Source organism: Hemitrygon akajei, chromosome 32 (genome assembly GCF_048418815.1).
Source record: "Hemitrygon akajei chromosome 32, sHemAka1.3, whole genome shotgun sequence".
NCBI lineage: Eukaryota > Metazoa > Chordata > Chondrichthyes > Myliobatiformes > Dasyatidae > Hemitrygon > Hemitrygon akajei.
In genome coordinates, this window is record NC_133155.1 from 30962120 (window position 1) to 30977710 (window position 15591).

The 15591-nt window shown below is 44.9% G+C and overlaps 1 protein-coding gene across 3 annotated transcripts in view; it reads left to right on the forward strand.

Annotated features, from left to right (window-relative positions):
- eva1ba (eva-1 homolog Ba (C. elegans)) overlaps window positions 1-15591 on the forward strand; it is a 112135-nt gene that overhangs the window by 18245 nt on the left and 78299 nt on the right. Inside the window, exon 1 of one of the 3 annotated variants that reach the window (XM_073034402.1) lies at window positions 12768-13363. The exons of 1 other annotated variant lie outside the window; for it this stretch is intronic. The gene's annotated coding sequence lies outside the window, so the exon portion shown is untranslated. Of the gene's footprint in view, window positions 1-12767; window positions 13364-15591 lie in introns of those variants that run through there. One more of the 3 variants, XM_073034399.1, reaches the window with a different exon arrangement.

Genomic DNA, 15591 nt, shown 5'->3' on the forward strand with positions numbered 1-15591 from the left:
GATTAAAAGTTTTTGTGTACGTTGCTCCAGATTTCCAGCCCTGGAGTCCTCTCCGGGTCTCCACCAGTTTGGTCATATCACTGATATTGCTGATGTCATTTGCACTGTTACACCACAGCACTTACCCTGTCATTTTCCACATCTTAGCACAGCACTCCCTCTGCACCTGCAGCCCCTCTGTAATTATACAAGTTACATCCACGGATACTCGGTTAGTGATTATTCTACATTAGAGCACTCTGTAAAATGAATACCATTCAATAAATACAGTTCGAGATATAAACACAAGAGATGCTGGAAATCCAGAGCAACACACACAAAATGCTGGAGGAACTCAGCAGGTCAGGCAGCATCTATGGAAATGAATAAACAGCCGACGATTCGGGCCGAGACCCTTCTTCAGGTCTTGGTCCAGGTTAGGTCTGGTTTTCTCCCCCCTCATAGTGTTTGAAGTTTACGTGGCACCATCTGCTCACATAGATAATAACACGCGGGGAAGAACAATAATTTTATTTAATTGCAGGTTACAACTCTCGTAGATCTGAGCAGTCTAAAATAACACTGTGATTTCAGGCCTGTGGTCCACCTTTTGTGTTTGTGCTTGTCCCTGGAAGATTAATGTGATTCTTCAAAGAGTCTGTGATGGCTGTAAATTGATTTTGCATGTGTAGGGAAGGAGTCCCCCTTCCCGGGAGAACTGAATGAGAGTTTCAGGCCTGTCTGTGTAGGCTGTCTACTTCTCCTGTTAGAATTCCAGTCGCGTTTGATAGCTCCTCAGTCTGTTCTACTGGAAATTCAGAGAAGGGACTATATCAGACTGGAATGTGTTGGTTTCCATGTGGACTTCTCATGTTTCCCCATGAACTCCAGCAAGTTTGGGATCTCCACACTTCTGTGCATCACCGACTTCACCACAGCCGCCTGCATTCTGCATTAATCCGTCAAAGAACTGAATCAGATTAGATCAGCTGAAGGCATCTCTCCTCTGCTGGTTGCAGAGCAGAATAGTCAACAAGGGATCACACTCAGCTTACTCACATTTTCCTTCTAAATTTTCGATTTTTCAAATATTTTTACATTTCAGCATCCTTTTATAGCAGGTCTTTGTTTCCTGTTTGGTATAGTTAAGTTTTGGAACGCTTTGACAGCTGGCTTCATTATAGAGAGTGCAGGTAACATTCCTGAAGTATCTACAAATCGGGAATCGGAGGGGGCAGGAGAACTGAGGGAAATCAGAATCACTAGGGCAGTGGCGTTGAGCCAGTCATTGGAGCTGAAGACTGACAAGTCTCCAAGGCTCTGACAGGATCAGAAAGGGAGCTTTTGACACATTGGCCTTCATAAATCAAAGTATCGAGTTCAGGAGTTGGGTGTTGAAGCTGTATAAGAAGTTGGTGAGACCTAATTTAGAGTGAAGTCCTGCTCACCTGCCTACAGGAAAGATATCAATAAGATTGAAAGAGCACAGAGAAAGCCTACAAAGATTTTACCAGGTCGAGGACTTGAATAAGTTGAATAGGTTATTCATTGGAAAATGAGGGGAGATCTGTCAGAGGCATAAGAGTATACTCGTAGAAGTGTAAGCAAGCTTTTTCCACGGAGGTTGGGTGAGGCTAGAACTAGAGGCCATAGGTTACAGCTGTAAAGTGTTTATGAGGAAACTGAAGGGGAACTTCTTTACTCGGAAGGTGGTGGAAGTGTGCAACAAGCTGCCAACCTAAGTGATGGATGCAAGTTCAACCGAAACGTGGAAGAGAAGTTTGGATAAGTACGTGGATGGGGTGGGTATGGAGGGCTACGGTCCAGGAGGAGCTCAATGGGACTACACAGAAAAACAGATCAGCATACACCAGACAGACTGAAGAATCTGCTTCTGTGCTGAAGTACTCTATTACTCAATAATTTCATCCACGTCTGGAAATAGTGAGAGATGTGGGGAAGGTACTATTAGTTTTGAAAACAGAAAATACTGAACTAGGATGGGAGACAGATAGTATGAAACTGTAGGCCAGTTGATTTGCATTCAAAAAATGCTAGAAACCATTAATGTTAGAAACTTATATAACTTGAAGTGAGTGCAGGGCACTGAGAGATATTCAAAGCAATCAGGGGAAGTGAATTATTTTTGATTCACTCTATTAAATTTCCTTGAAGTATTGTGTGCTCTGGGTGAAAGGGAACTGGTGGATGTACTATACCTTGATTTCCAGAAGGCAATTAATAAACTTTTGCCTCTAGGATGACTGTGGGAAATAAAAGCACATGGTTTAGGAGATAACACTTTGGGTTGGTTTCCTACTGGAAATAGAGCATGGGCATAAACTGGTCTTTCACTGTATGACAAAATGTAACGAGTGGGGCGCCATACAGAATCTCAACTCTTACAACTTAGATAGACAGCTTGGATGACTTAGATGGGGTAGTGGTTAGCACATCACCTTACAGAGTCAGGGTTCAATTCCTGCTGCTGTCTGCAAGGAGCTTGTAGCTTCCCCGCCCCCGTCATCGTGTGGGCTTTCTCTGAGTGTTCTGGTTTCCTCCCACCTCCCAAAGACGTACAAGGTAGTTGGCTGATTTGTCACATGGGCTGTAACGGGGCAGCAGAGGATCGCTAGGCCAGAGCGGCCTGTTACTGTGCTGTATCTCTTTCTTTCTTTATCAATCTTTTTATTAGTTAAATAAAAAAGTACATGTTACCCCGGCTCTGGAAATGTGCTGACGCTTTCGGGCTGTTCATCACGATCAGCTGATTTGACTCACTCAAGTTATACATTTCACGGTACATTTTGATGTTTCAATGTACATGTGAAAAATAAAGCTAAATATAAGTCCTTCTGCAGACTCTATGCCTTACTAAAATCCGTACACACCACACCACTGCTCTACCTTCATCAATTTGTTTTGTTATCTGCTCAAAGAACTCAATCAGGCTTGCGAGGCAAAGCCTTGCTAACTACCCTCACTCAGACCGTGCCTCTCCTAAATCCTGTCTGTAAGATTCCTCTCCAACAATTTGCCCACCACTGATGTAGGGCAAACTGGTTTATCATTCCAAGGGTTGTTCCTATTACTTTTGTCGAACAAGGAAATAACATTTGCCACCCTCCAGTCCTCTGGCACTACTCCTTTGGCCAGCAAGGATGCAAAGACCATCGCAAAAGGTGCAGTGATCTCTTGCCTCATTTCCCGTAGTAACCTGCTTTATATCCCACCGGGCCCCTGGGACTTATTTATCTTAACGTCTTTCAAAAGTTCCAGTACCTCTTCTTTCTTACCATCGACGTGTTCCAGTGTATCAGCCCGTCCTACACCGATCGCACATTTGTCAAGGTCCCTGACACTGATGTTCTGTGTTTCCTTATACAAACAAAAGGGGGAAAAGAACTGGTGCCTGGCTATTATTTATTTCACAATTCTCTAATAAATGGTACAGCAGCAACAGAAATCTTGGGTGCAATATGCACTTCATACTTTTAATAAAAATTTGACACTTCAGGCTACTGAAAATTGTATATCTTGATGTTAACTAAGTATTCAAGAACATGCATGGTGTTCTTATATAGAGGATATCCAGGCATAGTGATTGGGTAATGTCTAAAATTAAGGACACCACGGTATCAAATTAAAAAGAAATTTAAAAGAAAGCACTAAAATGAAATAAAACTATATTTTTGTTTGTGCTAGGATTACTTGAAACCCTGATGATCTTCCCTCTGAGTTACTAGATTTTGGTTGCATCTTTAACAGCTGCTGCTAGGATTTTACTTTGCAACTCCTTGATCCCATGATAAGATATATCTCAGCCTTGAGATGTGGTGGAGTATACCCTCATCCAGGATGAGCCAAGCCGAGCGAAGCTGATCCTTATCAAAGTGAGCTGCGACGATCAGGGTGAAGGCACACCAGCAACTGGCATAAGACTATACTCAAGAGGAGAAGATTATCAAATGACCTTTCACCAAATTATTTCTGAGACTTTCCGGTATGAAATGTAAACAATGGGGTGGAAGTGCACACAAGACAGCCAAGTCAGGATTTAACAGTAAGGGTCAGATGGAAACGAAAAGCCTGAAAGAAATACAGAGAGGTCAAAGTGTTGAACTCCAGTGATATTGCCGAAGCTTCAGAAAGTAATCAGTCATGGGATCAGGGGCTGAAGTCATCACTTAAGCACAAAGCTTACAAATACCTTTTAGCAAAAACAGGAATGAAGGGTTTGATTAGCTTTAATAAAGTATGTTGAACCAATGTGTTGAGTTTTGTGTAAGATCTCCCCAAGTCCATTGATTTCTTTTAAATTTGGTACTGTGGTATCCTTAATTTTAGACATTACCCAATCACTATGCCTGGATATCCTCTGTATAAGAACACCATGCATGTTCTTGAATACTTAGTTAACATCAAGATATACAATTTTCAGTAGCCTGAAGTGTCAAATTTTATGCACAGGATCCCAAGTCTACAGTGTATCCCCATTTAAAATCACCCACTTAATTCACATTTATTCCCATATTTTCTCTGTTGCCCATCACTTCATAAGTTTTGCTGTAGCATCGTGTCCTCGGTTGAATTTATTGAATTCAGTCCGTTGAATTATGCTTCTCTAGCAGAGCCGCTGCCTCAGAGCCAGACATCGAAGTCCAGTGGTGACCTCGCGTGCAGTCTGTGTGGAGTTTGCATGTTCTGTCCATGCCACAGCGGCCTCGTCATTGGGGGGGGGGGGGGGAAATCGTGTTGGAGACAAGGGGATTGGGTAAAGGGAATGGTGTTCCAGCAGGAGTGACTCATACAAGCAGGATAAGAAAAACCGAAGTGATATGAAATAAAGATTTTAAATTTCAAATGCTGGAGAAGTAGTTCAGGCAGCTCCCATGGAAAGCGAAAGGGTCAAAGTTTCAGACGAGAGACCATTCATCAGGATCTGATGAGGATCAGACAATGAGTCACAGGTGCAAAGTGTTGAGGAACACACAAAAATTGCTGGAACAACTCAACAGGACAGGCAGCACCTATGGAGGGGAATAACTGGATAAATGGTCAATGTTTTGGGCAGAGACCTTTCTCCAGGGCATCACAATGAAAGACTTCTGCCTGAAATATTGACTGTTTATTCCTCTCCATAGAGATTGCCTGACCTGCTGAGTTCTGCCAGCATTTTGTGTGTGATTTTCAGCATTTCCAGTATCTGCAGAATCTCTTTGTGTTTACGACCCAAAATGTTGCCTTTCCACATTTGGTTTTCCAGGCATTCTGAGTTGCAGTTAGATACCTCTGCATGTCTGAAAGAATTGCTTTAGGCTGGCTGCTGGTTCTCACGGAGGGACTGCTACACCAGTGCCTTGCTATTCTGGATGCATAGCTCAAATGCATTATGCATTTCAGAAGCAGCATGTTCCCTCTTTAAGACAGCAAACTGTTGCGTTGTGACAGAACTACCGTCCACAGTGATCAGCCAGTAATGGCCATCAAACATCAGTCGGGGATACGGAGTATCTGCCTCCATAAGGCCATAAGACGTAAGAACATAACTAGTCTATTCAGGCCATTGAGTTTGCTTCACCATTCAATCATGGCTTATTTATTATCTCTCTCGACCCCATTTTCCTGTCTATTCCAATAACCTTTGATAAACTTACTAATCAAGAAACTATCAATCTCTGCTTTAAATAGACCCAATGACTTGGCCTCCATGACCTTCAGTGGCAAAGAATTCCACAGATTTTCCAACCTCTGGCTAAAGAAATTCCTCCTCATCTCTGTTCTAAGGGCATGTCCTTATATACTGAGACTGTGCCTTCTGGTCCTAGACTCCCCCACTATAGGAAATATTCTTTTCACATCCACTCTATCGAGGCCTTTCAATATTCAGTAGGTTTCAATGAGAGTCCCTCCTGCATTCTTCTAAACATCAGTGAGGACAGGCCCAGAGGCATCAAATGCTCCTCATACATAAACCAGGATCATTTTTTTGAACCTCCTCCAGAACCTCTTCAATGCCCATACATCCTTTCTTAGATAAAGGGCCCAAAACTGCTCACAATACTCCAAATGCCTTATAAAGCTTCAGCATTATATCCTTGCTTTTTATATTCTAGTCCTTTTGAAATTAATGCTAACCTTGCTTTTACCACCAAATGAATCTGCAAATTAACCTTTGAGGAATCCTGCACAAGGACTCCCAAGCCCCTTTGCATCTCTGATTTCAAATTTTCCCTGTATTTAGAAAATAGTCCATGCCTTTATTTCTTCTACCAAAGTGCATGACCATTCACTTTTCTACGCTATATTCCATCTTCCACATCTTTGCACATTCTCCAAATCTCTTTAAGTCCTTCTGCAGACTCTCTGCTTCCATGGTGATTGTTATCTTCTCTCCACAGGCTCTAATAAAGTTGTGTGCCTTCACTATAGAAACAGCTAGGATGGTCAATTGGCAAAACAGTCAATTCAATGAGCCCTGATTCCTGTAATCTCCTCCAACCTTTTCTTACAGACTATAATGTGTAAACCACACTGTGAGTAACTGACACTTATGTGGTCCATCTCTGGCACTTCCCTTCCGTTTCTGGATCTTTCAGACTCCATCTCAGGAGATAGCGTTGCCATTAACATCTTTGACAAGTCCATAGATGGCACGTCCTCTCACCCTGCCTCCCGTAAGAATGTTATTCCTGTTTCCCAGTTTCTTAATCACCATCACATTTGTTCCAATGACGAGACCTTCACTGTGATGTCCCTAAATCATCCTCCTCCTTCCAGAACTGTGGCTTCCCTTCTGCCACGGTGGCTGGACCTCTCAACTGCATATTCTCTATTTCCCGTAATCTTCTCTTACCCCCTCTCCCCTAACACAGAGCAAAGAAGGAGCTCCCCGGTATTCACTCACCACATCCCCAGCCTTCACATTCAGCATATTACCTTCAAAATTTCCACCAGTTCCAACATGATTCCACCATGTGACATCTTCCATTCTCCTCCACGTCCTGCATCTTACATGGATCACACGGTTTGGTGGCTCCCTGGTCTGTTTGTCTATTCAGACCCAGTACACCTTCCCTTGGGTGGCTCCCTGGTCTGTTTGTCCATTCAGACCCAGTACACCTTCCCTTTGGTGGCTCCCTGGTCTGTTTGTCCATTCAGACCCAGTACACCTTCCCTTGGGTGGCTCCCTGGTCTGTTTGTCCATTTAGACCAACTGCGCCTTCCCTTGCAACACCAGTCCTTTCAAAATCTTCCCTTCTCACCATCCACAATCCAAGCAATCACTCAGGTGAAGCAGTGGTTCTTCCATTCTAGTCCACTGTATTTCAGATTGCAGATTCTTCTTCCATTCTAATCCACTGTATTTGCTGTGCACCACATGGAGTCCTCTACATCAGAGAGGGGGACAAACAACACAGATAGGCTGATCACTCTGCGGAGCATCTGCACTTATTGACCGTAAGCTTCCCATTGCCTTCTATTTTAATTCTCTCTCCCAGTCCCACTCTGACCTGTCTGTACTGGTGACCTGTTACACTGAGGCCAAAAGATAGTTCAAGGAACAACATCCCATTTCTTGTCTGGACGCTTTACAGCCTGTAGGACACAGTACTGATTTCTCCAACATTGGGCGACTTGCTCCTTCTTTCTGTTTGCATCAGGGCTGGATATTTGTGCCTGCTCTTCCTCTGACCCCTAGTTTTTTTTCTTTCACTTATATGTAGTGGCCTGCTCAGTCGGTCCAACATACACCACAACCCAGCCTTCACAACATTAGCTGCACATTAGATGCTCAAAGGAGTTTAACTGTCCTTCATTTTACCCTATCTCAGACATTGCCATTGTTCCAGCCATTGCCTTACCCCACTATTCAATTGTTCATTATGTACCCTGTTATGTAAGGTGGGCAACCATGGTCTTTCCATGCCCATGATTGTGCTTGGCAGACTTTTCTACAGAAATGGTTTGTCAGTGCCACCTTCTGGGTAGTGTCTTTACTAGACAGGCGACCTCAGCCATTGTCAATACTCTTTAGAGATTGTCTGCCTGGTGTCAGTGGTCACATGACCAGGACTTGTGATCTGCACCAGCTGCTCACATGACCATCCACCACCTGCTCCCATGGCTTCACATGACTCTGATTCGAGAGGGTGGGGGGAAGGGAGGGGGCTAAGCAGGTGCTACACCTTGCCCAAGGGTGACCTGCAGGCTAGTGGAGGGAAGGAGTGTCTTACACCTCCTTTGGTAGAGATGTATGTCCACCTGTCACCACACCCCACTATTACTTAGACAAATTTGTTTTCTCAGTTCTGAGGAAGGGTCTTTGACCTGAAACATTGCCTAGTTTTTCTTTCCGCAGCTGCTGGCTGACTGGCTGAGTTCTTCCAGCAGTTCTGTTTGTGCTTTCAATAACTGAGATGTAGCTCAGGCTAGATCCACACCCTGACTGTGGATTAGTGTCCACACCCTGACTGTTGTTACGTTCACAGAATTGCATAGTAAATGCTTCACTTTCACCACTTCTCATTGTAACTTTAACCAACCATACCATCTTACTCTTTTACAGGGTGAGTAAAATAATGTACAGTGAAAGGCCTAGATAGAGTAGATATGCAGAAGATATTTCCAATAGTAGGGAAGTCTAGGACCAGACCCTCATAATACAAGGACATCCATTTGAATCAGAGGTAAGGAGGAATTTCTTTAGCCAGAGGGTGGTGAATCTGTGGAATTCATTGTCACAGATGGGCAATGGAGTCCAAGTCATTGGGTATATTTAAAGTGGAGGTTGATAGGTTCCTAATTAGCAAGAGCATCAAAGGTTATCAGGAGGAGGTAACTGCATCTATGGAGGCAATGGGACTGTTTATTTAAAGCAGAAGTTGCAAGATACGTAATTGGTAAAGTTTTAAAGTTAAAAGTTTAAAGTAAATTTACTATCAAAGTATGTACATATATGTCACCATATAGCACCCTGAGATTCGTTTTCTTGCGGGCATTCACAGTAGAGTGGAGAACTACAATAAAATCAATGAGAAACTACACACAGACAAAGAACCAATGTCCAAAAGAAGACAGCTGGGCAAAAAAGAAAAGCAAATAAATAATGCTGAGAACATGACCTTGAAAGTCAATCCATAGGTTCTGGAATCAGTTCCGTGTTGATTTGTGGCAGAGCAGAATGAATGGGTCGAATGTCCTAATTTTGCTCATCTGTTTCATGTTCTTATATGGAAGGCAGATGAATCATCCAGCTTCACTGCATCATCATTGAAACTCCAGGACATATATCACTGATATCTTATCATCAGTATTAAATTGATGTTTTCTTTCCTTCAATGAAAGATAACATATGGAAAAGTTTACTCTTTGACACTATGAACATTTTACATTTAGCTTGCAACATACATCTAATTCCCTTTATCTTTCATGCCTGGGTGCTTGAGTTTGCTGTGGTTGTTGACTGATGTCCTTTGGTAAGTACAATTAGAGCTAACAGACCCAGAGAGTCTGTACTCAACATAAGAGCTACTGGCACAGGAGGATCGTTCCTTCAGCTGCTTCCCGCTTTTCCCAAAGATTGAACATTCAGATTGAAATGAAAGCCTTCCTGCTTAGCAGCGTCTTTCGATTAACTATGTGATTTGTTGTTCAGTCATTAAGTCAAATCCGACCCTTTGTAACCTCATGGACCATAGATCGCCAGGCCTTTCTTCCGCACAGATACTGCTGCCCAGGTTGGGACCCGGCTGGGGTTTAACTCAGGACCATCTGCCCTGAAGTCCAGCGCTGATGCCACCACACCACCAGGCGGCCCAGATGCGTTATAATCTATGTGATAGATTTTAGAAACAGCTCCGTCCTGCAACACCACTTTCAGATTTGTACCACACCTGCAAATTTCATCAGTCTGTCTCATATCCAAAACAACACCTGCAACAGTTTCATCTGGATGCTGGTTCCAGCTGTTAAACTTTTCCATTTGACCTGTAAGGCCAGGGGCGTGAGACCTGTATCTTCAACTGGTTTAACTCTACAAACCACTTGTCTCCTAGCTTGGCTGCAGCTGGCAAAGTTTGCATTTGTCCATTAAACAGTGTAGGTAACCTCACTCACCACAACGCTGGACTGATTTCAAAACCTATGGACTCACTTTTAAGAACTCCACAATTCATGTTTTCAGTATTATTTATTTATTATTAATTGCACAGTTTGTGTTCTTTTGCACATTATTTGTCAGTTGTTGTTTCTGTGTAGTTTTCCATCGATTCCATTGTATTTCTTTATTCCACTGTGAATGCCCGCAAGAAAATGAATCTCAGGGTATGGTGGCATATACGCACTTTGATAATAAATTTACTTTAAACTTTGATACTTGTAGTAACAGATAAGAGCAAAAGGAATTTCTCTTGTCTGCACAATGTCATTTACAGCAACAAAGTATTGCTTTCTTTCTATATTTTGACATCTGTGCATTGATTGAACTATTGAAAGACTTGAGGATACTAATTATGGGGGTGAAACAAGGACACCTCTTTTTCCCTTATTGGGGAGAGAGAAAGCCTGTGGTATGTTGAATTACCGGGTGAATGAGTAGTCTTTGGGGTACTGCAAGTCTGTGTCTTTATTGATGCTTTGCTGCACGCTTGAGTGCTCGGTGAGGGGTGCCGATACTTTTTTGCTGGTGGGGTGGGGGGTGGTCATTGATTCGTTGATGCTTGTGCTTGGGGGGAGTTGGGAGGAGGCTTTTAACAGTCGTTCATTCTTTGGAGCACCCCACTGTTTTCATGGATGTTTGCGAAGAAAAAGAATTTCAGGGTGTATATTGTATACATTTCTCTGACATTAAATGTACCTTTGAAACCTATTGAATATGTTTGATGTAACAGGTGCAAATACAAAAAGAATGTGTCAATAAAAATGGGATGGACTTCATGAAATCATACTTCACTGAATGCAAGTAACACTAACTCCTAAAAGCATTTTCATCTGTATTGCTCATTATTATAACCACACTCCTCTAAGTATTTCAACATTAAGTAATATTAATTAATAGTTAAAACAGCTGAAGTCTGCATGAGACCATTTTTATTTTGTGTACGCTTTCACAAGAGTGCATTAGTAACAGTAGGATTGGAACTCATTCCTAACGTCACCTCACAACAAAGATTTATCAGAATTCCATTATCTATATCAACATTGTACTGAGATAGACAACTGCTCCAAATCAAGGCACGTTATGAAATTCTGTGTAACTATGTCCTCTGGGAAATGACTTAATCTCCTTAAAGTCTCCAAATGATGTCAAACAAAAGGAAACTTACATTTCGTCAGTCTGGAGCAAGAGAGAATCTGCAGATGCTGGAAATCCAAGCGACACACACAAAATGCCGGAGGAAGTCAGCAGGCCAGGCCGTGTCTATGTACAGTCGATGTTTTGGGCTGAGACCCTTCATCAGGACTGGGGTAAAAAAGATGAGGAGTCAGAGTAAGAAGGTGGGGGGAGGGGACGGAGAACCAGAAGGGTGATAGGTGAAATGGAGGGGGGGGGGGGGGAGAGGAGAGCTGGAAAGTTGATTGGTGAAAGAGAAACAGGGTTGAAGGAGGCCACGGAAGATAGGAAAGGGAGAGGAGCACCAGAGGGAGGTGATAGACGGGTAAAGAGATAAGATGAGAGAGGGAAATGGGAATGGTGAAGGAGATGGGGGGGAGGTGGGGAAACAATCCATGGAAGTTCCTGAAATCGATTTTCATGCTATCAGGTTGGAGGTTACCCAGAGGGAATATTAGGTGTTAGTCCTCCAACCTGAGGGTGGCCTCATCGCGACAGTCAGGTTGGAGGAGTAGCACCTTATATTCCATCCGGGTAACACCCAACCTGAGAGCACGAACATCGATTTCTCAGACTCCTGGAAATGCTCCTTTCCCCTCACCATTCCCCAGTCTCATTTCCCTCTCTCACCCTATCTACCTGCCCGTCACCTCCCCCTGGTGCTCCTCTCCCTTCTCTTTCTTCCATGGCCTTCTACCCTCCCCTATCAGACTCCCCCTTCTCCAGCCCTGTATCTCTTTCACCAATCAACTTCCCAGCTCTTTACTTCACCCCTCCCCTCCCTCCCTCCCCGTTTCGCCGATCACCTTGTGGGTTCTTCCTCCCCTTCCCCCACCTTCTTGCTCTGACTCCTCATGTGGTTTTTGTCCAGTCTCGGCCGGAAACGTCGACTGTTCTCTTCCCCACAGACGCTGCCTGGCCTGCTGGGTTCCTCCAGCACTTTGTGCGTTAACAGTCTGGATCCACTTCAGTCTCAGAGCGGGCAGGATGAGTGGTACATCGGGTATCGTCCAAGGACCTAGTCTGAAAACGTACTCCAAATCTGAATTCGGTTTTGTCACTAAAAAGGATCGTGTGCTACCGGATCCCGTGTGTTTGGACAAACGGTTTAACATATGGTATACTGGTTAACTGGTATATTAGCTAACCATACAGCATCATTTAGATGTTGTTGCATAAGGAGAACCATCATTCTTGCTGTCTATATTCCGAATGTATCTGTATTCGGTTTGCTGCTGGGTCCTAGGGAATTCAGACCCGAGACTTTTCACTGTAATATGCCGTACCGTTCTTCTTTCTTCCATGGCCTTCTGTCTCCTTCACCAATCAACTTCCCAGCACTTTGCTTCAACCCTCCCCCTCCAAGTTTCACCTACCCCCTTTCAAATCTACTCAACTTTTTTTTCCTCTCCAGTCCTGCCTAAGGGTTTCGGCCCGAAACGTTGACTGGGCTTTTTTCCATAGATGCTGCCTGGCCTGCTGAGTTCCTCCAGCATCTTGTGTGTGTCGCTCGGATTTCCAGCGTCTGCAGACTCCCTCTTGTTTGTATGTTGTACTGCTGTTGAGCTAAACCGCTTGGGAAAACTGCTTAAAGTTCAGCTCACTCATACAGCTATAGTTATTAACTAGTGTCCGGAGAGAATATGCCAACAAGTTTCCAACCTTCACACCTTTCCCTATGACTCCTCCCACCTCCCCTTCACGGCCCCTCCCACAATTTGCCAAATTACCGCACTATGTTTGTCTGAAGTGGACGTAATTTCACCCAGTCAAGTTCCTGCCTGGATCTGGGAATTTATTAAACAGACCACAGTAAGAGCCGCGCTCAGCCCAGGGAGGGGGGTGGGGTGGGGTGGGGGGAATAACAGCAGCCCCCTTGGTAAGAATTTCCTGTTGCTCCGGCCTTAATGCTAAACAGATCTGCTCTCTCCCCAATCCATCCCGAGGGCTCCCGACTCCTGTCAAAGGATTTCCTCAGCACTGCCAAAGCTGCAGGAGTTGGATGGGAGGAGAGAGTTATACGCTGCGCTCCGGGGAGCTGCCGTCTTGGTAAGTCTTTCTGTGCACCTCTTTTTTTTTGGGGGGGGGAGAGGAGTGAAAGGGGGTTTCCCCCGTTTTCTTTCAATCCCATCTCTCCCCCCCACCACACACACACACACACCGGCTCTGCATTTAGCCAACGTGCGACTGGGAACATCTGGAAGGAAGTGGGGGGACACTGGATTTGTAGGCTGGTTGCCGGGGGAGGGAGGGAGGGAAGGAGAGAGACAGGGGGAGACTGAGGCTGGGAGAGGCATCCGCGGGATTTTCGGGGTATACCATTAACTTCCTGCGGGTCTCCTCCGATGGGCAGAGGTCCCATCTATGAACTGACATCTGACAGGAAGCTCTTTGTAGTTTCAGAGCAGGCTGACGGGTTTTTTTTACGGTGGACAAGCTGGCTATTTTAAGTGTAGTGTTATACTTTTACGGGTTATGACCGAGAGCTGTAAGATACCGGGAAATCTGGAAAATGGGGGTGTGGGGGGGGGGAGGGTTATCTTATGAAGTTTAATCCACCGTTCCAAACCTGGGTGCCACAAAACCGAAAGGAGCTGGAGCGGTAACGGCGAGTCATTATTTATACAGCAAGGGAGTTAACCCTTCAGCCCGAATCCGGTGGACTATCGGCAGGGCGCATCGGCGTTCGCACTGGAAGAAGACCCACAGAGAAAGCACAGGAGTACCTTCAAGAGAACACGGTCCCTGAGAGCTGAGGGGAGAGGCTTTTTGGAATTGAAATAGCAGCGAGAAAGGGAGAGAGAGAGAGAGAGAGAGAGAGAGAGAGAGAGTCTCAGGCTCTGTAGTTAAAGGGTTAAGAAACTGGATTTATAACGATCTCCGTGTCAGAAACTTAAATGGCCTGGGAAACTGACATTGGGTTTGCGGGAGGAAGATGCTGCCAAAACTGGTTTAAAGGAATGGGGTCGGTCAGAGAACATGGCTTGAAAGGCAACGTGACCTCCGGAGAGGCAAGAATTATAATTTAGTGGCTGTTTCTCCTTCTGTCAGTGCCCGAGGGAAGTTCATGTGATCTGGCCGAAGGCAGAGGAGTACTGCACTTGCGATGGGCTCTGGTGGAATGGCAGGATTGGTGGTGGGGCCCCTGCTCTCGGCTGCAGTTGCCTAGGTTTGGCCCTGGCCTCGGGGCTGTCCGTGTGGAGTTTGCATGCTCTCCCTATGACCGTGTGCAGTTTCACCAGAGGCTCCGGCTTCCTTCCACGTCCCGGAGATGTGCAGTTTGGCTTTTGTAAGTTGCCCCTAGTGTGTGGGAGAGGGGCAGAATCTGGGAGGAGATTCGGCCTGCCATTTTGGATTAAAGAGCCCATACTGCTGAATTGCACCCATTGATATTGACGGGGATATGCGGAGAATGAGATGGAATTAGGATAAATGGCTACTTTGATCGGATGGGTTGAAGGGTCGGCTCGCACGCTACATACTGCTCCCAGTCTCTGACCCTACAGCGCGGTGTATCAGCCTGTCGAAATGAGAGTTACTCAGTCCAATAAAATAAACAGTACAAATAAGACCATTCCACTTGGCCTTGTCAGAAAGCTCGGGATCTGGGAGAAGGTGAAGCAAAGCGCGAGTGGGACACCGGGGTCTTGACCGCCGGAGCTGTGGTGCGCACCCCGCGAAGTATTCCTCCCTCTCGGCACAGAAAGAGGCAACACCGCAGGCTGCATCTGCCGGAGTTCACCCCTCACCTTCACCCTGATTGTGAATGGAGACTGCTCATGGTGAATTCTAATGCCGCCTGTTGTCACGAAATGGGCGGCATTGTTTTCAAACTCTTGGGCATTGAGCACCCAACCCTTCCCCTGCAGATCACGGCCTGTCCCGTGTACAACTACCCTCCTCTTGCATCGTGGTCTGCTGTGTTTCCTCCACTGGAATCAACAGTCAACCAAAAGGCTGACACACAATGGGCCTGTGAGTGAATACTCCCGAGTAGCATCCATTGTACAAAGCTCATGTCTTGGCCATTGCGTGCTGAAGCATCTCCTTTTGTCAAGAGCACGGCCGTTGTTTTAAGGTGATTTGTGGCTGATGTGTTATGGATATGCAAAGTTCACATTTTCTGTTCTAAATAGCCTTCATAGTTCACAGGAATGGAAATCTTTGTCCATATAGCATACCTTCTCTTGTCTTTCTTTTATTTTCCTGTAAATGCCTGCAAGAAAATGAACCTCAAGGTACTAAGTGGTAGCATATACGCACTTTGATAGTAAATT